Genomic DNA, 25,069 nt, shown 5'->3' with positions numbered 1-25,069 from the left:
AGAGCTGTGCAAACTGAGCACCTTGAGGTCGTTTGCTGACTGAAGCTTTTTGATGTTCTCATTAGTCAAAGTCAAGACCAATCCCCTCATACTCTGCCAGCTTCTATTCTTCACCTCATAATAAAATACTGGGGGGGGGGGGGGGGGGGGGGGCATACACACATCCTTTGATCCTACCTCTGGATGGCAGGGAGCTTGGTTTGGCTCATCTATGGGAATGATGATAAGAGTGTGTGTATTGTGATCAGGTGAATGATGGATGCTGACAGAAACCAGGCAACTGGATGTGAAACTGCTCTAACTGGGAGGTAAGCAGAGCAGATCACCTCACTACAATAGTCACTTCCATTTCAACCCTCATCTATCTCTGGAAGCAGCAGGTCAGTGTATGAACTGAGTCTAAGTAAACTACATACAGTATGTGGCACATTGGAACAAGGTACATCAGGGTTTGGCTGTGGATACACACTTACACACTTACAGTACTTGTTAGTAGGATCCATTCATTGTTGGTTTTGACCTGTTAATGGAATTTGTTGAAAATCAGAAAAATGCACAATAACTCCAGACGTATCCTCTAAACATGGGGCTGCACAGAAAATATTCTGTTAAGATCATGATAATAAAGCTGGTAATGATTTTCATTATTTGTCTGGAGTTTGATGTCATCACTAAGAAATAGTTTCACTATCATCAGCAGTCCACCCAATATCATGTCCATTCAAATATTTAATTCAAGAAATGTGCAGAATTATTTAATTAAAATGCTCTTTAAGTATTAAAGTATTAAATATGAAAATAAAAGTGGGCATTATGTTGGCAGAATGAGCATTAGTATTATATTATTGTATATGATAATATAGGATTATGATGCAATAACAACAAGAAAGGCCAGTAAGTGGATCTTGAGTTCTTCTTTTTGTTTATATGTATGTACCACCTCCTTTTGCTTAACACCAAGCCTTTCACATCCCCTGGAGTATTCCAGCCAGAAGACTGCTCTTCTGGGAACAGAAGGCGGCAGGTTCAATATATGGCTGACCTTTTTGGGAAGAGATGGAATAGGGAGTACTTGCCTGAATTACAAGAATGTCAAAAATTGATCCATAAGAGGAGGAACTTTGTCCCCAGTGATGTTGTTCTCATTGTCGATGATACCTCCTCTCGCAACTTCTGGATCCGAGGACAGTAAATAAGTAAGTAAGTAAGTAAGTAAGTAAAAATGTATTTATATAGCACCTTTCACAGATAAAAATCACAAAGTGCTTTAAATCATAAAACATACACAATTTCAAGAAATATGACAGTAAAAGCAGTAAAGTAAATAAAGAGCAATAAAATAAATTAGAATATGAGAATAAAAGCAATAAGATAAGTAAAGAGCTACACAATAAAAGGGGGAGGTAGTCAAATAGACTAACCAAAAGCCTGTCTGAATAAAAATGTTTTCAGCTGCTTGCTAAAGCCATCACAGGAGCCTATAGATCGCAGGGATAGGAGGGCGTTCCATAATTTAGGAGCCATGGCTTGAAAAGCATGGTCGCCTCGAGTCGAGGGACGGCCAGTAATTTATGCTCAGAAGACCTGAGTGCCCGATTTGTTGTATAAAGGAAGAGGAGGTCAGCAATATATTGAGGTGTTTGACCATGCAAGGCTCTAAAGATGGGCACCAGTATTTTGGAATGCAGAATTTGATCAGGAGCCAGTGGAAGGAGGATAAAATTGGTGTGATGTGTGTTCTCTTGTTATTTCAGGTTAAAAGCCAGGCAGCTGCATTTTGGATGGTTTGGAGACGATTCAAAGAGCTTTGATTCAGACAGATTAAAAGAGCATTACAATCGTCTAAACGAGTAGAAATAAAATCATGGATAATCATCTCCAAATCGGCCATGGTTACCACAGATCTTGCCTGACTCCAGAGGACTGGTCAAACAAGTTCAAGTAAAAACTAAAAACACTCTAAGCAGGCCATCTCAAAGTTGTGTCTGCTGCTGGAGGCCCCTACATACGACTGCTTCACTATGAGACACACACACACACACACACACACACACACACACACATTTTTTTACTGATGATGTGAAGATGGAAAACTTATTTTGCTTTTGGATTTTGAGTTTAAATGAACTTTTTTGGTGTTTTGAATGGGCTTTTGTTTTTTTTTTTTGGCTCCTTTCATGTTTTTAAGTTGTAATTGTTTTGTTTGCCTACAAGAACAATTTGAGGCCAGCATATAGGAGCCAAATTTTTCATGTCAAGGTATTACGCAAATGTTATGTTGCCATAAGATATTTGATTTAAAGTCTCCTGCTTCAAATACTCCATAGGGGACATGTTTGCTCAGGTCATAATGTGTGTGTGTCATCTTGGGAAAACCCTCTCCTGCATGTTTAAATGTCATCTCCCTTACACTGGTTGCTCTCATGCTGCCCTGTATTACAGTGGTGGTCCTTGTCAAGCATGCTGGACCACATCAGATCCAAATAAATGTATCTTGGTTTCATCTGAGCAAAGAATGAGCTACCAACACTCTTCAGGCTTTTTTTCCTTGGCTAAGTTTAATCATCTTGGACGCTGTGAGTCCCCTTCATGCAGTATTCTTCTCACTGTCTGATCAGTCACTGGAACTCCACAGATAATCCTGGTGCCAAGTCAGAAGCTCTTACCATCTGTTTTTCAATGCACAGTTGTGTAAACAGTGAGCTGTGTGTGTCATTTATCGAGGATGGGGGTTTTTGACAATATGGGTTTTTTTCTACCTCCCAACCACTGTTGCAGATGTGATGGAAGTTCTTTCATAACCTTGTTCACGCAGTTAGCCTCAGCTGGAAATTTCAGGTGTAACCGAAGTTGCTGCAGTGGTCACAGGTAAACTGACTTGCTGCAGTGGTCACATGTTAACTGTTTTACTTCAGTTGTCACAGGTTAACTGACTAATTTCAGTTGTCACAGGTCAAGTGACTGTTGCTGCAGTGGTCACAAGGGTACTCACTTTTATGGAATGGAGGTTGTACTTTGCAGCTGCATATTCGATGTAGTATATGTGATCACGTTGTTTTTAATTATATATTTACTCGTACTCGTAATTGTCATCTCCCGCTCATCCGGAGCCGGGTCGCGGGAGCAGCAGCGTCAGCAAAGAGGTCCAGACGGCCCTCTCCCCAGCCACTTCCACCAGCTCTTCCGGGAGAATCCCGAGGCGTTCCAAGGCCAGCCGAGAGATATAATTCCTCCAGCGTGTCCTTGGTCGGCCCCGAGGCCTCTTCCCGGTGGGACATGCCCGAAACACCTCCCCAGGGAGGCGTCCGGGAGACATCCTCACCAGATGCCTGAACCACCTCAACTGGCCCCTCTCGACATGGAGGAGCAGCAGTTCTACTCCGATTCCCTCCTGGATGACCGAGCTCCTCAACCTATCTCTAAGGCTGAGCCCGGCCACCCTGCGGAGGAAACTCATTTCGGCCGCTTGTATTCGCGACCTCGTTCTTTCGGTCATTACCCAAAGCTCCTGACCATAGGTGAGGGTTGGAACGTAGATCGACCGGAAAATCGAGAGCTTCGCCTTCCGGCTTAGCTCCCTCTTCCCCACAACGGACCTATTCAGCGCCCGCATCACTGCTGACGCTGCCCCAATCCGCCTGTCGATCTCCCGTTCCATCCTACCCTCACTCGTGAACAGGATCCCGAGATACTTAAACTCCTCCACCTGAGGCAGGACCTCCCCCCCAACCCGGAGCGGGCAATCCACCCATTTCCGGCTGAGAACCATGGCCTCAGACTTGGAGGTGCTGATCTTCATCCCAGCCGCTTCACACTCGGCTGCGAACCGCCCAAGCGAGAGCTGAAGGTCGGTGCTCGATGAAGCTAAGAGGACCACATCATCCGCAAAAAGCAGAGACGAGATCCTCCCGCCACCGAACCCAAACCCCTCCACCACCCGGCTGCGCCGGGAAATTCTGTCCATAAAAGTTATGAACAGAACCGGTGTCAAAGTGCAGCCCTGAGGGAGTCCAACCCTCACCGGGAACAGGTCCGACTTACTGCCGACTACGCGAACCAGACTCACACTCCTTTGGTACAGGGACTTGATGGCCACTAACAAGGGCCCGATGTCCATGCAATGTTGCAGAGGCCTGTCAACCAAGACAGTCCTACAACATCCAGAGCCTTGAGATACCCAGGGCGGATCTCATCAACCCCCGGGGCTCTGCCACCGCGCAGTTGTTTCACTACCTCGGCGACTTCTGTCCCGGAGATTAGATCATCCATCCTCAGGTCTCTTGACTCTGTTTCCTCAACGGAATACGTGTTGGTGGGATTGAGGAGCTCCTCAAAGTATTCCTTCCACCGTCCGACTATGTCCTCAGTTGACGTCAGCAGCTCCCCGCCCCCACTGTAAACAGTGTGAGCGAGTTTCCGCCTTCCCCCCCTGAGGCGTCGGACGGTTAGCCAGAACCTTTTTGGAGCCGATCGATAGTCTTCTTCCATAGTCTCACCGAACTCCTCCCATGCCCGAGTGAGTTGAAAATCATCTTGAGGGGTTCTTCTGCCAGGCTTTCCCAGCAGACCCTCACAACCCGTTTGGGCCTGCCAGGTCTGCGCGTCATCTTCCGCCGCCATCTGATCCAACTCACCACCAAGTGGCAGTTGACAACTCTGCTCCTCTCTTCACCCGAGTGTCCAAAACATACGGCCGCAGGTCTGATGATACGACTACAAAGTCGATCATAGACCGGCGACCCAGGGTGTCCTGGTGCCATGTGCACCTGTGGACATCCTTATGTTTGAACATGGTGTTAGTTATGGCCAAACTGTGACTAGCACAGAAGTCCAATAACTGAACACCACTCGGATTCAGATCGGGCAGGCCGTTCCTCCCCACCACACCCCTCCAGATCACGCTGTCATTGCCCACGTGAGCGTTGAAGTCTCCCAATAGTACAATGGAGTCCCCTTTCAGGGCACTTTCCAGCACCCGTCCCAAGGACTCCAAAAAGGGCGGGTAGGCTGAACTGCTGTTCAGCGCATAAGCACCGACAACAGTCAGAACCCGATCCCCGACCCAGAGGTGCAGGGATGTAACCCTTTCGTCCATCGGGGCGAACCCCAACATACAGGCAGAGAGCCTGGGGGCCACCAAAAAGCCCACCCCGGCCCTCCGCCTCTCTCCTGGAGCAACTCCAGCAAAGAGAAAAGATTAGCCCCTCTCAAGGACTTGGGTTCCGGAGCCGACGCTGTGTGTTGAGGTGAGGCTGACTATATCTAGCTTCCGTTCCACCTCTTCCACAAGCTCCCACTCCTTCCCCACCAGAGAGGTGACGATCCATGTTCCAAAAACCAGTTTCCGTAACCGAGGATCCTGTCTCTTATACACATCTGTTATGGCCAAACTGTGACTAGCACAGAAGTCCAATAACTGAACGACAGGCCGTTCCTCCCCACCACACCCCTCCAGATCACGCTGTCATTGCCCACGTGAGCGTTGAAGTCTCCCAATAGTACAATGGAGTCCCCTTTCGGGGCACTTTCCAGCACCCGTCCCAAGGACTCCAAAAAGGGCGGGTAGGCTGAACTGCTGTTCAGCGCATAAGCTGAACCAGAGAGGTGACGATCCATGTTCCAAAAACCAGTTTCCGTAACCGAGGATCGGACCGCCAAGGCCCCCGCCTTGGTCTGCTGCCCAATCCACATTGCACCGGACCCCGCTGACTCTTCCTGCAGATGGTGGGCCCACTGGGAGACGAACCCATGTAGCCGGTTCGGGGTGGGCCCGGCCGGGCCCCATGGGCTAAGGCCCGGCCACCAGGCGCTCGCCCACGGGCCCCAACCCCAGGCCTGGCTCCAGGGCAGGGCCGGAGGGATTCTTGATCATTTTATTCATTGGGATCTTCTGAACCATTCTTCGTCTGGCCCTTCACCTAGAACCAATCTGCCATGGGAGACCCTACCAGGGGCAAAATGCCCCCGACAACATAGCTCCTAGGGTCATTAGGGCTCCAACTCCTCCACCACAGTAAGATGACAGTTCAAGGAGGAGATTATATATTTAATTATACATATTTTTGTTAAATTAATGTCTCGAGTGTCAAAAATGAACATTCATGATTAACTTTTAGCTTCTTAAACTGCTGGGTTTCATCTATAACAAGCATTATAATGTATAAAATGATTGATGATGATGTAAAGCATAAGGTGAATTAAATGAGGATACCATGTCAAAGTTACCACAAAAATCACAAAGAGGGAACCTTCTCTGTAGCAGACACTCACTCACATACGCAACTCATTCTTGCACACAACAAATATCTGTGCATATTTTTCCATCTTTACATTGAAATTGCTTTTGGAAGAGATCACTTCACAACCTGTATGGACAGAAAGAGTCACTACCTACCTACTACAACCAAATCATTTATAGTTTGAAGATAGATTTGTGAACGTGTCCTTGAAGTACAGTAATTGAGAAATGTACAGTTTCTTTTCTCCACCACAAATATCTAGCTATCCAACTCTGTCTATCTGTAGATTTTCTCGACAACTGCTCATCTGTTGATATCCATGCAAATATGTAATATAAAATGTCTTATATAAAATGGAACAAAGAAAACACCATGAAGTATTATGTCAGGTCTGACACCACCACTGACATATAAGCCTAAACATTATAAGAACAGCATTACAGATGCACAGAGAAGCTAAGCATGCAGCTCTACAACAAGGACTAGTTCAGTGACAGTAGGAATACAATAGGAGTGATGGAGATGACGGCTCCTCCACATGCTCTCTGCTCCCCCACACCACATGGGACAGAGGGGTTGGTCATCAGACTTGCCTACAGCTCTGTGTCAAGTTGCTAGAGACAACCAGGAAGTGATCTGTTTTATCCTTCAGAATTAGAGTAGGGTTTTACTCCCCTTGGGAAGTAAAATGAATTTGAGATGTAAACAATAAAAATGTAATCATGGCAGTTTTCTCACAAAAAATGGTAAGTTCAACTAAATACAAATTAGAAAAGCAAACAAAACTTTATTCCATAACTATCAGGGACATTGGCCTACAGATCAATGTGCTAGAGTGACATTACAGTTTTTACAATCACTTTCACATGTCATCTTTTTCAAAACACATTCACCACATCAGACTATGTGACCTTAACGTTTGTATTGCTTTGATCAACCACCGCTTCTCCATGAACACCCTTCTCAGTTAGTTTCACTACCAGCAACATTTTGTACAACTACAGCAGATTTGAAGATTTTCAGATTCTCTGTTCAGAACAGTTCACTGTCAGTTTAAAACCAAACAAACTTCAGATCACTGTGGATGGAAATAAATGGAACTATATGCTTGAAATAAGACAGATTATTCAGATTTTAGCAGAAAGTTTGTTCAGTTCTTTTGATTACAGCCCTGTTCCTATCTACACAAACATGGTCATACTGAAATGTGCTTGTATACAGGGAAAATATAGATGTAGTTGCCACTATTACCGCTGTATATGTTCTGCTGAAACATCTGGCTGTCGCTAATGGCCTACCTGCACGTGCTTTTTGTTATTGGTTGTAATGTATTTTGGGTGATTGATTGTATTGTTTTATTCTTTCCTACTGCACTGTGAAAACAAAATCAGTCAAGCCCACTGAAGAATATGGTTGGTTTGTTCCTTTATCATATATTGTTTTACATTACATGGTAAAAGTGGCTTTCTTGGTTTGTGATACAGTAAAACTTTCGTTCATTTACAGTTTCCTGTAACTTTACCACACTCAGCCATGACATCAGCTGTGAGGGGCAGAGCAACAGATCAAAAGTTTCTGTAGCTGCTTGGCTTGAAATATCTGTGGATGCAAAAATCAAGGAGTGTGAAACACATAATAAATGTATTTTACAGTGGTTGTTTGCGTTCTTTAGTTCATTGTACATTGAGTGACAGAGCAGTGGTATGGGAGAGTGTTATAGTTGTTGGGAACATTTTGCTGCAAATGTTAACTGATGTGCTCAAGTGTGTTTTTCAAAAGCTCACTGTGTGAAGAGTTTTGAAGATGAGGAGATGGTACTGGGACAAGTGTGACTGTAAAAAACTACAACATTTATTAAAAATATGTTCCAGACTGAGCTTCATTTTAACCAAGTCACCTGCGAGAATGTTAAAAAGTCCTACCAGCAAAGAAAAGCATTAAGCACGTACTGTAGAAATCACAGTTAGACGTCAAAAATGACCATGAAACAGAAAGAAATGAAATGTCCTGATGCATGTTTGCACCTTCAAAACCAAACATATTACACTGAATAAATTTCCCTTTGATAAATTACATTTATATAACCAGAGGCTGTGATGGACTGTGTTGACCATTTGGGACACAGGTTAAGTTCACACATGGGGCATGTATGGGTGCAGTCCTACTCTGCTCTTCCTCTTTATGGTACCAGTAAGCCATGTGGGTTTATGATGATAAGGACCCACACAAACAAGTCAAGGTCAGGCCCACATCCACAGACATGGGGACACACAAGGACATGTTGAATGGGCTTTTGCCTTTACTTTGAGAATAGAAGAATTCACAAAAATGTTAGCCTCTCCAATTAGAGTATGGCTGATGCATTATTTCAATAAATATACATAATATAAATATAATAACAATAAGACTAACATCAACGTAAACAGAGATGGTTCTACAAAAATACCTGTCAGTGTTTTACTTTGAAAGTGATGAGCGGAAGCTATATATCCGTGTCTAACTTGACTCTGGTCCCAAGTTGTGTGTCAGACAGACGGGACTGTGCGCCGCTCGGAGCCCGGAGACACTTCACCGGAGACACTTGGTACCGGCGCGTTGATCAGTTAGACAGCCGGACTGACAGCCGGTGTTTCTCGGTCACTTTCTGGGCGTTTCTGTGTTGGACTCGGGTATGGACACGGGGTCGGGACTAGGTGGATAATCGGACTGTTTTTGGAGACCAAAAACCTGATGCTACATCTCCACATGAGCGCATAGGGAGCGCAGGACCTCTCCCCCTCACAAGGTAAGGTGTTAATTTCTCCTCAATCAAACACACATCAGGTTGTAAAACACCGCCGTTAACCTGCAGCAACTGCCGCCCGTGAGGGACCGTTAATGCTGGATTCACCCGGTCAGAAAGTCGCTGTATCTCTGCACACGCTGCATGATGGACACTCGCATACTCACAAAACAAAATCCACGTCCGTGCTGTCGCCGTAGCACCGAACAGTCTTCTGGATGCAGGTGAATTTCCCTGTCAACGTCTACATCAGCATCAGCATTTCACATATTCACATATATATGAGCGAGTTTCACTTCACCAGTTTGGGCTATAGCCTACTCTATCAATTTTCATTATGATTCATTAATCCCACCAATCAATCAGTGTTAGGCTCATTTCACCTATATATTGTCAAATAATAATGAAATGAAATGTCCATTTTAAAGCCCCAATTCTCCAAAGTGATGTTGTGAAATAAAACCTTATTTATTTGTTACTTATATTCTCATCTCTAAGAAGCTGTAACAATCTAACATTTGGTCTTTTTCTATCAATGGCTGATTTACAGGATAAACTGAATATCAAGTTTGAAGATCTGGTTTTGTATATTACATTCTGTCTTTTTGTCCTGCAATAAAGACAAGAATATCAAAAAAAATAATCACAGCTAATTTATAATAAATTAGAAAGGCCAGACAACAGGCACATCCCAGTGCCTCACACCCTCATGCTAATCAAGCAGTCCTGGTTCACCATGTAGTCATTTCATTAATTGTAAATTTGTTTGGTCATACTGTTTCCACCACTTCAGCAGCTTCTCACCTGAAGTAAAGTAACACCTCTAGTGTCACATCATTTTGAGGCATCATCTTGTGGAGGGCCCCTGAGTTAAAACCTTGATTAAGGGTGATTAAGTTGGGTGGGGAAAGTTTCCATACTGTTGGCTTTGAAAGCCAGATTGCTCTAAAAATACTGGAGCCTAGATTTTCTATAATGCATATCAGTAGCATCTTTTAATAGCCAAGCTTCAAACTCCACAAACACTGATTTTATGCATGATCTTCTCAGACTTGACAAAGCTTCTCCACGAACACAGGCTATGTTACAGAACCGTGTTCACAGGCTGAGGAGAGTGGCCCTTTAAACGCACAGTGTGTAGCTTCTACCTCTAGGGGTCTCTCAATCAAAACAATAACAAAAGACAGCTTTATGTGACATTGTTAAGTAGCGTGGGATCATGGGAGTTGCTGACTTACCACCATTACCATCAGCTTCTCCTGGTTTGGATTCCTTCAGTGTCAGTAGTTCAGGAGGTTTATATCAGCAGCTGAATTATCCACATAGGAGCCGAACAGACAAGCAGATTATAACCAGTAAAACACTGAATAAAGCAGTTTCACATTTAAAGTCAGTGTTTCACCAACGCTATTCGGCATACACAGAACAGGACGTCTCCAGCAGCTGAGAGTTGAGCTGTCTAAAATTCACTCATCTTTCTTCTCTGATAACTTAAGGTCCAGACGTCCGCTGACGAAAATCCTTCATCTGATTAAAATACATAGATTGCTTGTATATGTGTATGTATATATACTGTATGTAAAAAGTGTATCTTAAAAATGTGATTTAAAACTGGATAAAAAGTCAAATTTGAGCTTCAGCCAGACAGCCACACCACAGGCGACCAAATAAAACAGAGCCTTAAAATCATAGGTTTAGCATCTGTAGGTTTGAAAATCTGGGAAACATTTGGGATAATTATTATAATTATTTCACTTAAAGTGTTCTTACATGTGTTTTACTAAACACATTTGTGCTTAATCAAGTTACCATATCCAACACATACATTATACAATGAACAGAGGGAGAGATTTTTGTGGGTGTGGGGGTCAGTAGGGGCCCACAGCTCACTTTTACACTGGAGCCCACTAATGGCTTCATCCAGCCCTGTTAACTAGTGGTTTCAGCATTGCTAACTGCACAGTATATTTTGATGTAGTGTGGTGTTGCTTTAATACTACAGTCAACCACTATACTGCTGTAAAGTGTTTTGTTTGGATGTGATCACTTCCTGTACACAGGTTGGCGCTCACCCAGTTGAAGAGAGACACTGACCTGATGAAGATGGAATCATTTATCCTCAGCAGGGCTGTCTTCATCTTCCTCACATTCCTCTCTGTCCAGGTACTGAATGTGGATGGATGGATGAATGGATGGATGGATGGATGGATGGATCAATGGATGGATGGAAGGATGGATGGATGTGGTATAGTTGACTAGCCTAGCCCCTGACTCCTCACTGTGGCTGCTGTCCGCTCTGTTGCTTAATTTGATGAGACTGTTCGGCAGGACTCGAGGACTTTTAGCGTAGGTTGAAAGGCTGCTGGGCAGAGTGCAGAACCTGCTGGAGACTTTGTGCATGTGTATGAACTGGGGAGAATGTCACCTCCTTATATGAAGCAATACTGAGCACAGGATTTTCTCTGGCAAAATATAGCAGCTACTTAATCCCTGACAACAGACTGCTGGGGACCTGGTGTTCACCATGATCAACTCAGCAAAGAGGTCTTTATTTGGACCTTGTCTGTTTATATGAATGTTAGTGAGGGAAAAAAGACTGTGTTTTATTTATTCAGTTCTCTCTTGGTCCTGAACCATGTAAAGAAGCAATGCAGGAATATTTGTTGATGTATTTTCAGGGGACTTGCATGGTTTACTGCAAGAATAGCAAGTGATCACTTGTTCACTTGCTATTCTTGTGAACTGGGAGCTGAAGTTTACTATATACAAGAATTGTTCTGCAAAATCCCATAATGATCAAACCCTTTCTTAAAGTACTTTATTATTGTGTGTTTGCAACTGTGTGTTCAATATTGAAATGTATGACTCTGTCACCTTCCAGCAGACAGATAGAGTGCACCAGTTTTTGTGCGTTGCTGAGATTGAAAGGTGGTTAATGTCTTATCTGTCTTCTTTTAGTGTCATATGCTTATTTTTAGTGGTATACCACTTTGACTTGTGGTTTGCTGGTGTTACTCATGCTCCACTGGCAGATACCACTCCCCACCACTTGTGGTATACCACTGTACAGCATCACAACACTTCTAGTGGCTCTGGTCAGTTAGTGAGGCTAATTGTAGCTGTATTAGCCCTGTATTAATGTGAGCTCTTTAGGCTTGGGCTGATATTTGATAATATTAAATGTTGCTATACTTCCCGTCATTTGTGATATTTTTCATGATATCAAGAAGAATGTTTGCTTTTTTTTTTTTTGCAGTTTTTCAGTCTGATCTGCTGCTGAGTCTGACCCTCATTTCACTACTTTCACTGCTTACTGTACTGCCATGACACACATACTTGTACTTACATCTTTGTGACATAATGCATTCCCTAGCCCCTTACCCTAACCCTAACCATCACAACTGAATGCCTAATCCTAATCTTAATCCCAACCCTAACCTAAACCCAACCTTAACCCTTAAACCAAGTCTTAGGTGAAAACAATACCAGCCCCACTGTCATAGCTGGTAATAATGGTGTTATTCACTCCCTAATTGTCTGTTCCGTGACTGAGCTTTCAATATAACATACACATCACAGGCTACTCTGCATTCCGTGGATCCTTAATCCCCCAGCATCAAATAGCATGGGGTCAGTTTCTGTGTAAAAGGAAAGAGTCAGAGACAGATGGTGAATCTATTGATGAAAGAAAACACTTCCGATATTTTTACTCTGGTTTCAGTTCAGTCCTGAGTGGCTGATTGTTATCATTAAAATAAAAAGTGCTCTGAGTAAGTGTTATGTGGCCTCTGTTTTGTTACGGGGTCAGATGTGGGCTGCCAACATTTTTCAGATTTTCAAGTGGCCTTGAGTTGGAAAAGGTTGGGTTCCACTGGTTTACACTATTCACCCTGAAATCAGTCCCTCTTGTGATAAATGTAAATATCAATCAATCAATCAATCAATCAATCAATCAATCAATCAATCATTACAATGTCCACAAGGGCAGTTTGGTTGTGTATGTAAGACCAGATAGGGAACACACATCTACACAGACACAATAATAAAATATAATAAAGATAAAAATAAATAACTACAGAAATAGTCCACATGCTATTTAAATATGCATTAATATATATACATACTCATATTTCTCAGTATATATATATATACACTGTTGCCCATAAAGTTGGAATAATTTTGTTTTCAGACACAATCCTCACACATCCTTTATTGCTATTTAAATGCATCAGTAATCACTTTTGACCAGGTGCAATGATTACATGATGTGTCCCAATTACCCAGGTGAAATGAAATAAATCACATTGTCACAATCATTTCATGGAAAGAGGTAACAAATATTTTATTCCAACTTTATGAGCAACAGTGTGTCTACTGAGAAATATGAGTATGTAGCAAATAAACCTTTTAACATTGTTTAACCTTGTATTATGTTTTTGAATATGATGTTTGACATGATAGGATCATTTCTGCCCAATGACTGAGTCAGCACTAATTAATTTGTCCCCTCACTGACTATGTCCCCAGACCCATTGATATCATAGAGCTCTTGTCCCATCTGCTTCTTTTATCTCATTTTAAATATCAATGAAGAGAAAAACACTGACACTCTTCTCATGACGGCGTAAACCTTGCTGTATTTGAGTGCAGTGTTCTGATGTGTGAATAGTAATGTGTGATGAGGTCCACTGATATTAGTTTTCTATTGAAGGTGCATTTAGTTTTAAATGGAAAATAATTCACAATGGAGAAGCTGTATCGCTGTATATAAGCTGTATATGTCTGGACCTGTAGTCAAACCCTGATTTTATAACTGTGACGTCGTCTGACAAAATCACCAAATGCATAAATGAAAGACAAAGACTGAGCTGTGATTTCAGCTGTATTTACTGTAACATGATCACTCAGAGAGAAAGTTAGAAGAGACAGAAAGACTTTCTTATGTAGTCTCTCAGAGAATGCACAGCCTCCGTCTGGAATCCACAATAGTTTAGTTTTTCCTTCAACTCCAGAGGCAGGTGTTTATGTCTAATTCCCATTGTTTGATATGTGGAATTGGTCAGAGCGGTTAGATGCTAAGCCTTGTTGTATCTCTTCCGGTTACCTTGTTAAAGTTACTGCATTACATGTTAATACAAACTCAACACTTCCTGTTATAATTTCAAATTAAAAGCCTAGCATTTCAGTTGGCAGAAACCTTTTATTTCTTAACAGGGCTTTTAGTGCTGTGCTGCAGTAAGAGTATTGTCTCATTTCCTCTTGCTGGTGTTTTTGTTGTTTACATGTCATTCAGATCTGCTAGTTTCTTTAGCAGTTAGCTATGACTTCTCTCTCTCTCCCTCTCTCCTGCTCTCTCTGCTCGCTGTGTCTTATGTTTAGTTATTCCTCTGCCTCCTTTAGTAATAATGATACATGAAATTAAAGTAGTTTATTTGCTGTAATGGAGGCAAGGCTCAGTGTATTGGAAGTACGCAGCCAGGAAACCAGAGCAGCTTGGTAGACTGCCTGTAACTAGAGGTGTAGTCCGAAGCCCTGCTCTGCATCCATACAAGGTCCAGACCTGAACCAGGTTTATACGCAGTCTGGTTGAAACACCCCCCTAATAGAACCTGTTTGAGACAGGAACTTCAACTCAGTGACGAGGCACTTTGCTGACCAGTGGTGGAAATATGGTCAGTCAGTCAGTCAACATTCCAACTTAGAGGGCTAGCCCAGCTGTTGCAGCCAAGCCAAAAAAATGTGCATCAGTCTGCCTGTCTCTGTAGAATATTTTATGTAATTACATCACCATTCAACTGATTCTAGAAAAACGTATACAGTGGGTTCAAGGTTTGCTGTATTTTTGTAAAAAATGAGGCAGAAAACTGGTGCTTCTTATGTGTTGTTTTCATCTCATTTATGCCATGGTCCAGGTCAGTAAGAGGGAGGGGCAATTGATTGGATTAAACTACTGACACACCACCTACAACTGATGCTTGGATCATGAATATGGCGCAATGGATTACCATGGAGAGAATAACATAACTTGAAAACGAAATTGGATGCTTACGAGGAAATTCGGAAGCCATTTAATGATTTCATACAAAATGGAGAGATAGGAGGAAAACTCAGGATAAGATACTGATCAGAATAGTGGTAAACCCCAGAAGGGGATGGAGGTATGTTTTAAGATGTATTGCAATGGTTGTTTATGTTGTACATCTTTGTTTTGTTGGAGGTACTGTGGAATTGTATGACTGACCTTGTCATATGCTTTATGTTGATTTTGGTTTTAAACACGAGATAGAGAGAGTATATTTTTTTGGGTGAGAGTTATACCATTTGGACAGTGCTGACCTTTGAGGAAACAGAGAGCCTGCTAGTGACTGTGACCAATTCCAATCACTAAGGGTGCCTTCACAGCTAACATGTTTGACAGACAATCTAACATGGATGAAGCTGTCATATTAGCAATGTTGCACCATCCAATTTGATATAACCTCCAGTATAAACTGCTCCACCAAAATGTGTCGGGTTTGCAGTCAGTCAGCATGAATGGATGGATCAAATACCCAACAACTAATAATGAGTACTAATGTAACAATGAAGTGATAACCACTGAGTGCGCATGTTATAATGTAGTAATGTAGTTATGACTACTGTACTGAGTACTCATGTAATAATGAATTAATAAACACTGAGTGCTCATGTAATAATGTAGCAATGAGTAGTAATTCCATCGCAAGGTGGTCTCCAGTTTGTTGTATATGTTTAAGTGGAGTCAACATTATTCCACCTAGCTGTTTTAAATGGTGTGACTAACCATATGAAAACACTCCTGTATCACTCAGACAAAATAACTGAAACATTGTAGAAATGCAACATGGGCATGTGAAGATGAAAAAGCTGGTAAAGATGCCGAGTTGGTCCTGTGGGCATACATTTTGGTTTGAGTCAACTCGATACACAACAAAACAAAGCTCAATGTAAATACTGTTGAAAAGTGGCACAGCTATTTCTGAAACCCATAGTGCAGTTTGTTTAGGGGAGAGAGATTTTCTGTTTACATTTCGGTATGAAAAATTGATCAGGGTTCCAATGCAAGGACAGAGAGTAGTGTATTTAACAAGACAGCATCAGCAGTATCAGTTGTGTTTAGCACCAGACAGGTGGCTTTATAAATCTATGAACGCATCATCCATATCTGTTTTGGTCAACAATGAGAAAACTCCTGGAATATATTTATATCTAGGATATGAAGAGTTTGTTGACCTGACTTTGTGCAGTAAATTGAGAAATAATGGAATGTTTTGGGTGCAGTGGACTGAAGCGAGTGACTGGATGTAAATGAGATGGGGGTGGTGGTGGTGGGTTAAGGTACAGCTCTGTGGATTATCACAAGCAGATGTGGTATCGGTAACAGATTATCTGATTTACAACTGGGTTTTCATTGACCTCAGCTGATTCTTCCTTTCTCTCTCTGACATTCTTCCTCATTGTCATTGATAGTTTACAACTCTTTGTTTTGTAACTGCGATGGTGGGGAAATGTGTCAAAAGAAGACAAGAGCTTCTAGCACAAAAGAGGAGGAGGGCAGCAGAGAAATGAGGGAATAAGTGATAGTGGGGCGAGTAAAAGAAAAGCACAAAGTGAAAGCTGCACTCCTCCACCTCTGCCTATTTGTCTGTTTTCTGTTGGCCTGGCCTTCCTGGTTCCAGCCTCTCCTTGTCATCTTTCACACTTGCTGCAGGGACAGCTGTTCAAAAACAACCCATCAGTACCAGCACTGGTACTGATGGGTCCCCACCAAGATTCCCTCACCAGCAGCAGCTTCCTCTTCCTCCATACTCACATCAACAACTGGACGAAATCACCAAGCTTTTCCTTTCAACCTACTCTGAAAACAGCACGGTCTGTGATGCCAATGAGGTATGAGGTATGACTTCGAGGAATGCTGTTTGCTATTGCCATTGTGTGTAGAAATGATGACAGAGGTGGAAGAACTGCAGTGAGCAGCTGTGGAGTAGAAGGAAAAGGGCAAGGAGAGAATAGACACAGGGAGAAAGAGCATGCCACCAGACCAGGAAAAGCCATTTTCTGGTGGTATGCTCTATTAAGGTTAAGCTACATGTTCTTTACACTAAATCCAGTACTTTGTAATGGTTTTGGGAAAGTCAGTTGGAATATGTGATCAGTTAATCTGCTGATATGACTAATCAGTACTGCTTGTCAAAGCAGGATGGTCAAACAGCTTTGGAAACCCCCCCCCCCCCGTACCTCCTTAAAGGAAGAATTGGGGGAACTGTGTCTAACAAATTCTAACTTTTTGTTACATGCCACATTACATTCTGTTGCTCATCTTAGCTTCATCCAATTTCAAATACTCTACTCCCACACCTCACTTCTTCCATATTTATCAAGTGTAGAACAAGCTGCCAGTCTACACTTTCGAGCAACGTAGTGACCATCAACAGCTAGCTCAGCCGTGGAAGACCTGTCCTCACAGTGATGCCACAGGAGCTTGCCTAGTAGCTAGCTAGCAGGTTAACATGACACAGCATCTAAATAACACACTTGGAGTCATTTGATAGTTTATTACTGTTCTTTTGGGAGAGGCTACTTGCCTGGCCTCACAAGCAGCGCAAAGGTCCAAATTCTGCGTCAGGAGGAGGTTGGAGTGGATGGATGGGTCGACAATAAAAACCTTAACAAAGCTCCCAAAACCTGACCAAAAAAAACCAAGGAGTTTGTATACCTAAACCTAATGATGACCATTTCATAAATTTAACCATGTGTTTATTATTGTAACCATGACGATGAAGGTCCAGTATGATTTCCACCATAGGGTAGAGACAAGTGACCTACAGTATGTGGTTGTTCAGGTCAGAGAACTTTGGCCTTTAAGTAACAACAAATGTAAAAGAAATGTATATTTTAGAGACATACTTTGTCACAATTGTTTGCACAATTCTTTAATAATATAAGCTGATATATTGTTTTTAGATTTTTAAACTCTGAAATCACTTAGACCACTTTCTATTAAAACACATAATCACAAAACTGTGATGTGTGTCTCCCTTTCACTGCTTTTTGATAGAGGATTTCATGCTATCAGCAACATTGGTGACTCTGTGAGGCTTGCACGTGTGCTTGTGCAAAGTCTTAAAAGTGTCTCCCACCTCGCTCTCTACATGAGCGTTTTTTATTTCAGTGTGCTGTTCCCTACCCTCGTACAAAAGGTAGAGCAAACAACCAATGAAAAGCCTCTTTATCTGCAAAGGCGTGACCAAAATGAAGAAGTCACTTTGCAGGTCCAACAGGGTGTAAAACATGACAACAGCAGAGATTGTGATATTTTCTTGTCAGTCTCATGTGTATTTTCCTGTGAAATGAGGGATAGTTAGCAACAGTTTGAGTTTACACATTAACAAATGAAAGTACGGGAATGGACCTAAAAAGGTACAAAGGCTTTACCGCTCCAGCTGTAACCTAGCAGGGTACAGCACTGTACCTTTCAACATTGGTACATTTTTGTACCTTCTTGTCTGGACCTCTAAAAGAACATTTCTCTAACCCTAGTGACAAATTGTACCTTTGTGTCCTAGTACAGAAATATATCTGGAAAGCTACAGGACTGGTACCTTATTTTTTTCCTTTTTAAGTTATTTTTTGGCATTTTTGCCTTTATTTTGATAGGTGCAGTGAGAGAGAGACAGGAAATAACATGACAGAGCAAAGGGCTGCAGGTCAGACTCGAACCCATGCAGTTAGGACTAAACCCCCAATAAGAAGTTTATTAACTGAACTACTATCTACAGAGTAAATGCAAGGTGTAATAATCACTAAGATGAAAATAATAATGAAATGAGCAGTGTGATGAGTTGGCAATGGTGGGAGAAAATATGTAATGGCTATACACTATGGCTATACAGCTAATGATGCTACGTCTACGAATGAGATTTGATGATTAAATATTGCTATATTTCGACATCAACCCCATCATGAGTGTTAAGACCGGCCTACTGTGAGTTGCGCTGTAGCTGGAGACCCTTGGCTGGAACCCAGGTGGCTGAGGTTGCCGTGGTAACCCTGGAGACACGGGATCTAGGTGGATTCTCTTGGAGGCCGTGTCCCGTTATCATGGTGACGGATTCTGCTGGTGACTCAGCGGTTCATTACTGGTGGAGTTTGCCAGGAGACTTTCTGTCTCGGCACTCCTCATTTCTGGTCGGCTTCTCTGCAGGCGGTCATGGTCACATGTCACATGTTGCAAAAAAAGAATAAAGGACGCGAACAAAACGATAGAGTGCTAAAATGGCCAAGCACCGTTTACTTAAGGCTCATTTATGCTTCCTTTACGTATGAAAATAGATGTGTACGTTTTAAACGTTATAACCGTCAGTGACCACATACTCCCACAAAACCTTTACAGTGGGATGGACGTTAAACAATGCATCCACTAGAGGGTGCCAACTCACATCCAGTTCCTGTCTGATCTGCGTCCAGCTGTTCTGTAGTAGTTGTCTGTCCCTGTGCCCCAGCGAGGTAACATCATATATATGTTTTTAATTTCTCACCAACTCACACAATTTTTTGTCATTTTCCAAAGTTTTCTTCTTCGTTGTGTTTTGCTGGTCTGGCTTGAGCTGTGGGCTACACTGCTTGACACTGCTCCCACAGTTTCCGGTGGTACTGCTACGTGTTGTCTGTATCCATAAGCTTCCAGGATACATGCAGAAATACGCACGTAATGAACACAGGGTATGGACAGAAGGCTCCATCTGTATCCGTATGCGTATCTGGCCTGGAGCATAAAAGAGCCTTTAGAGCCGGTGGCTGAGAGCTGGGTGCTTAGAGCAATATGTGAAAAGATCACAACTGTTTTATCCCCTAGGGGCTGGCGCACATTTCAGGGGCGTCACTCGTCTTCTCCTGTGTTTCAACTTGGAGAAGAGAGTAATTTTCCATGGAACTTGAATTTTTTAATTCTCGAGTTTACCTATAAACTCACACATCCATCTTCCCCCATGACCATAAAACATTAAACGAAATATCATATATTATAACATATAATAACACAATAATAAACCTAATGGCACTAATAATGGGAAACAATCGAATATCAATATGCAGAGTCTTACTGTTACAAACTGGAGATTTTGCCTATGCTTTCCAGTTTGCCTGGTGTCCATTGGTTGATCCTCTGGAGCTGACCCTTGGTCTGGTTGTGCATCCCTCTGACATGCTAACAGCATGGTCTGTTTGTGAGAGAAAGGTCCTTTCTCTCTGTTTCCAATCAATTTGACAGTTTGATGTTGGTTAGAGTAAGAAAATGTAAATTTTGGTTCCATAACGCTGCATGTCCTTACAATGAACTTCTTTAATGGCTTGTGACTGATGCCAGGCCAGGTATATACGCTACACTATTTAAATTAAGATTTTATGATCTCTGATTTGCAGCATCATCTGCCTGAACCTTCATCTTTTTAAAAGTACAATTATGTACCCTTTGCTGTCAGCAATGATTTAAAAAAAAAAGTAACCCTAACCCTATTTCTCTGTGTACTGACTGTGAGTAGCCTACTTGGCAATCTGGCTGAACCTGTCTGATCCTCTGACTGAATGTGTTTGTTGCCTTGTCAGACTTTGTTGTAGAAATGTTTGTGGTGTTCCCAAGTCTCAAGGATTACTGTGAGTGTCATCATAACTGATGGAAATAATGGACAAACTATCTTATATCTTAAGTTAACAATGGGTTTTCTCTAAGGGATGATGGAAGTTGAACGATTTGAACTTTTAACACTATCTGCTGTTAGTCAGCATTATCATCCTTCTTGTCACGAACCCATGATAACCGTTTGCCACCTACTCAGCTTCACAGCCGACTGTGACTGCAGTGAGGGAGAGAGCAAATATACCCTTCCAAAACAGACAGGCAGAGAAAGATATCCTCTGTTTAACAGAGTCAAACAAGTCAAGTTGGAGTTATTTCTGAAGGGTAAAGTACACCCAGGTTATGTAAAGGAAATCCTCTGTAGCTGTTGGTGTCCAGCAAAGTCTAATGAGAACAAAGCTGTATGTGATCCTGGCCTGTTGAGATACATCAGGGACAGGTTTATTGGCTGCAGGAGCCCAGAATGTATTTTTCTGATTGCTCATCCCTCTCTTGTATGAAATAAAGAAGCAGTAGATGAAGGACCTGTGCTTCAGTTGATTTTTCAGTGAACTTTGAAAAATTTGAGTCGATTAGATCCTTACTGGAAACAGCACCACAGCCAGGAGCAGGCTTTCAGTGTCAATCATCCCAGCTCATGGTCCTTGCTCTCTCAGAGGCAGCTCTGTTCAAAGAAATCCAAACCCAGATGAGGAACGATTAAGATATCCATCTGGACTAATGTAATTTTGACCATGAGGCCAATGTGCCGCTGTCATCAGCGCCATCTTCATTTACTCACAGCTTGGTCCATGTTTATTATTCCGTCGTGGATTCATTACAGCTGGAATGTGCTTATCTTTTCACGTCTTTCTGGTGAATTGGAGTTGTGGGTTTTATTATTATTTGAGTCCTGCTCACCACCTCCTTCCTTCCCATATTCTCTCCTTGCTTCTTGGCGGGGAACAAGAGCTTGTTCATGTGTGGTTTTATTAAGTTTCATTTTGTTCTTTAGCTCTGCCATTAATTTGTTAACCTGTAACGTCTCCTGACTGCTGACTGCTCTCTGCTCCGCTGCCTTGGATTTAAACCTACTGAAGGGGCAACCAGTGAGCAGCTGCTCATTACTGCAGTGTTACAGGTAAAGGTTTAAATCGATGGGACACATAAATGTGTTTAAGTAAGAATGGGGAAGAGGGAGAACTCAGTCAGAGTCATTGTGATGAGATTCTTTCCTTCCTTCCCTCGGGATGCTTGATTTTCATACTTGCCCACTTGACTGTATGATAGCTATGTTAATGTTTTTTTTTAAGTTATTTTTTGGGGCTTTTAATGCCTTTATGTTAGATATATTGAAAGAGAGAGGAAAGTTGGGGAGAGAGAGAGGGGATGACATGCAGCAAAAGGCCACAGGTCAGGTTTGAACCCATGGCCGCTGTAGTAAGGACTACGCACTCTACCAGGTGAGCCACCGAGGCACATGGTCATGTTAAGCTTCTTGTGTGTGCAACATCAAGCTATGACTACAGCAGCACAATATTCTGCCTGGAGCTGATGATGTCTCTTTAAGTTGAATTCACTTTTGAATTCACATTGGACATCTTGAGGAAAACACAGCTGCAGTTTCAGACTGCTGATTGGACAGATGTGTGTTGCCTTCAAGTGACTCACCACAGTAAAGTAAAGTCTGTCAGTAAAGACTACACACTGACTGCTGTGGATTACAGCCTCCATGGTAGGATCACTCATTATTCTTTATTCTGTTCTGCTGGCAACAGAAAAACTATTAGCACCTGGTTGAACAATGGGAAGTTAAAGTGGAAAGATGAACATGGTTTATATGTTCAGTTATCACTGAACAAAGTGATCAAAATACTATGGAACCAAACTGCGCTAAGTAGTTGAGCTGCTCTGAGGAGTCAGCCGGTGGTCTCACTGTATCTGCACCACCACACCCTCTCCTCCACGCTCCCAGGTGACACAACATAAAGAGTGAATGCCCTACACACCTACACATGTTTGCACTTATTCTTGCTGACATATACTCAGGTTAAGAGTAGGAGGAGTTATGCTGTGAATTTTGTGAGGTCACTCGACCCCGTCTACCAATAGGAATGATACAGGACTGTGAAATGTGTCCGACCCTTGCAGTTTTACCAAGGGAAACAAGAGAGTGAGGGAGATGTTAATTACACCGTCTCTGCACTCTCACACAGGCGTTAGAAAAGAAAACACCTCCGAGACTTTTTTTATGAGAGTATCAACTCAAAAACATGAGTAAATGTAGCACTAAATTCAAAACAAGCTTCATAAGTATCATAATAGATCTATAAGCCACAACACAAATACAACAAAATATTATGATGGTTTAAACTCTAAAACTAGTAGTAAATTGCACTGAATTATGATGAACAGTAAATTAAATGGTGTGTGATAGGGTTAGGCGTTTTGATAGTTCACCAATGAATGATTCATCTTGCATTGATCTTTTGCTTCTTTGGTTTTACAGTTTCTTCTCACTTATTGTTGTTTATTGCTCAAGTTTTGAGTTGTACTCTTTCTCAAAGATCCGCTTGTTTCCAGCGTTTTCAGTGTGACCTGTTTATCTCTCGCACGCACACACACACACACACACACACACACACACACACACACACACACACACACACATAGACAGTTCAACCTCCAGCTCTGGTTCAATGTCAGCTCTGGTATTTCAGCTAAAGGTGAGGAGTGAAAAGATCGCTGTGTGTCTGCGCACACCACACACACCAGGCACCTCTTCACCCCTCACAGTTACTCCATACATGCTTTATGTGTGTGTGTGTGTGTGTGTGTGTGTGTGTGTGTGTGTGTGTGCGTGTGTGTGTTTGTGTATGTGTGTGTGTGTGTGTGTGTGTGTGTGCACAGATAGAGAGGAGGCTGAAAAGCTCATTCATACACATGGACAGTGTGTCCATTCAGTTTGCACTGTCAGTGCTGTTCCTCTGCTCTGGGGCTCTGCCAATCAGCTCACTGGAATCTCTTCTTCTTCTCATCCTCTCATTTTTCTATTTATCGCTGAACTCTGTATCTATTTTCTTCCATCTCAATATTTAAAAAAAAACTTAATCCTCCCCTCTGCTGCTGACCTCTCACTGTTTAGCAGTAATAGCCCCCAGCCCACCCTCATAAACCTCCTCACACCATTAATCCTGCTCCTCACGGGGCCACACATCTCCTGATAGCAAGCTGTCATTGCAGAGCCTCTCATAACATCCATCCATTAGTACTGTGATGGTGACAGGAGTATTGGAAAGAGGAAATTGTCTTTTTGAAAGGTGTGTGAATCTTAGCTTCCTGAAACACACTTGATTTATATGATTTGTCCACTTGACTCCTGCGGTTGGATTCATTCATTTATACAGGGTTTCACATTTGCCTTCATACATTTCATTATATAGTAATATAATATTTTATAAATTAAATATTTAAATTAAGTGAAAATTAACAAAAATAAACATGTAAGTGCTAAATAATAAATAAGGGAGAAAAGATTCATCTTAATCTAAGAGTAGAAGCACAACACAGATGAGGAGTAGAAGTTTTCTACTATGATCTTGTGTGTGTTTATTATTATAACCATGACAACCAAGGTCTGGCGTGGCTGCCCTGTAGGGGCGCTATTTCAGGAGACACTTGTTTGAAAAAGTCTGATGCCTTGATGCCCAGTGTTCACTGCAGATGTGGAGCACTGATGAACATCCATCATGATATTGAAATTGATGTGGAGGCCGTTCTGTAAGAGTTTGATGTAACGTTCAGACGCAGAATGAACTTCAAACAGGCAGGAATACTATTTCCTTTTATTGTCTCGGTGTGTATTGTGATTACTATCTTTAGTAGTTAGTTAGGTGACTGCTCTTATGATGATGATGCTGAATGAGGGAATCTGTTGCTTCATGTTGACTTTTGCTGCACGTTTCTCTGGGATATTCAATATAATAGTATATTGCGGCCTTTAATTTAGCTGCTCTTGTTTGTCAGGCCTGTTGGTTGGTCTTTGAAATGCATGTGGTCAGCTAATCAGAATTTTATGGTGGTGTTGTGTCACAACTTTAGGCTAAAATACAAGAATCAATCGCTCTGTTTCTCTTGCTCGCTCACTCATTTGATGAGTAGATATGTGTGCGCGTTGTTGAAGAAAATTCCCTCAAGTCCTTAGTTTCAAGTTTGCTGTAGTGATGCAAGTTTATTGGTATCCCAGGATACGGTGAGCCAACTGACACAGAGCGGGTCTGAGGCAGTAGACTGACCCAGAGTGAAGGGCAGGGGGACACTTATACAGTTCAAGACAATGGGATGGACAACTGTATTTGCATAGACCTGGGGTTACAGACATTTGGTCAGACAGGATGACAAGAGGGAAAGGAGGTT

The 25,069-nt window shown here is 42.2% G+C and overlaps 1 long non-coding RNA gene across 1 annotated transcript in view; it reads left to right on the top strand.

Annotated features, from left to right (window-relative positions):
* The first annotated feature begins 8,759 nt into the window (after nucleotides 1-8,759).
* LOC111669298 (uncharacterized) overlaps nucleotides 8,760-25,069 on the top strand; it is a 31,697-nt gene continuing 15,387 nt past the window's right edge. The window contains exons 1-2 of the long non-coding RNA XR_002761788.2: nucleotides 8,760-9,024; nucleotides 11,082-11,184. This is a non-coding gene — a long non-coding RNA (uncharacterized LOC111669298). The remainder of the gene's footprint in view (nucleotides 9,025-11,081; nucleotides 11,185-25,069) is intronic.

The sequence above is a fragment of the Seriola lalandi genome, unplaced genomic scaffold, assembly GCF_002814215.2.
Source record: "Seriola lalandi dorsalis isolate HSWRI2012SDOR001 ecotype SW California unplaced genomic scaffold, Sedor1 jcf7180002054784, whole genome shotgun sequence".
Lineage (NCBI taxonomy): Eukaryota > Metazoa > Chordata > Actinopteri > Carangiformes > Carangidae > Seriola > Seriola lalandi.
The sequence above is the reverse complement of the archived record's forward strand: the minus strand, read 5'-3'. Positions and strand labels throughout refer to the sequence as shown.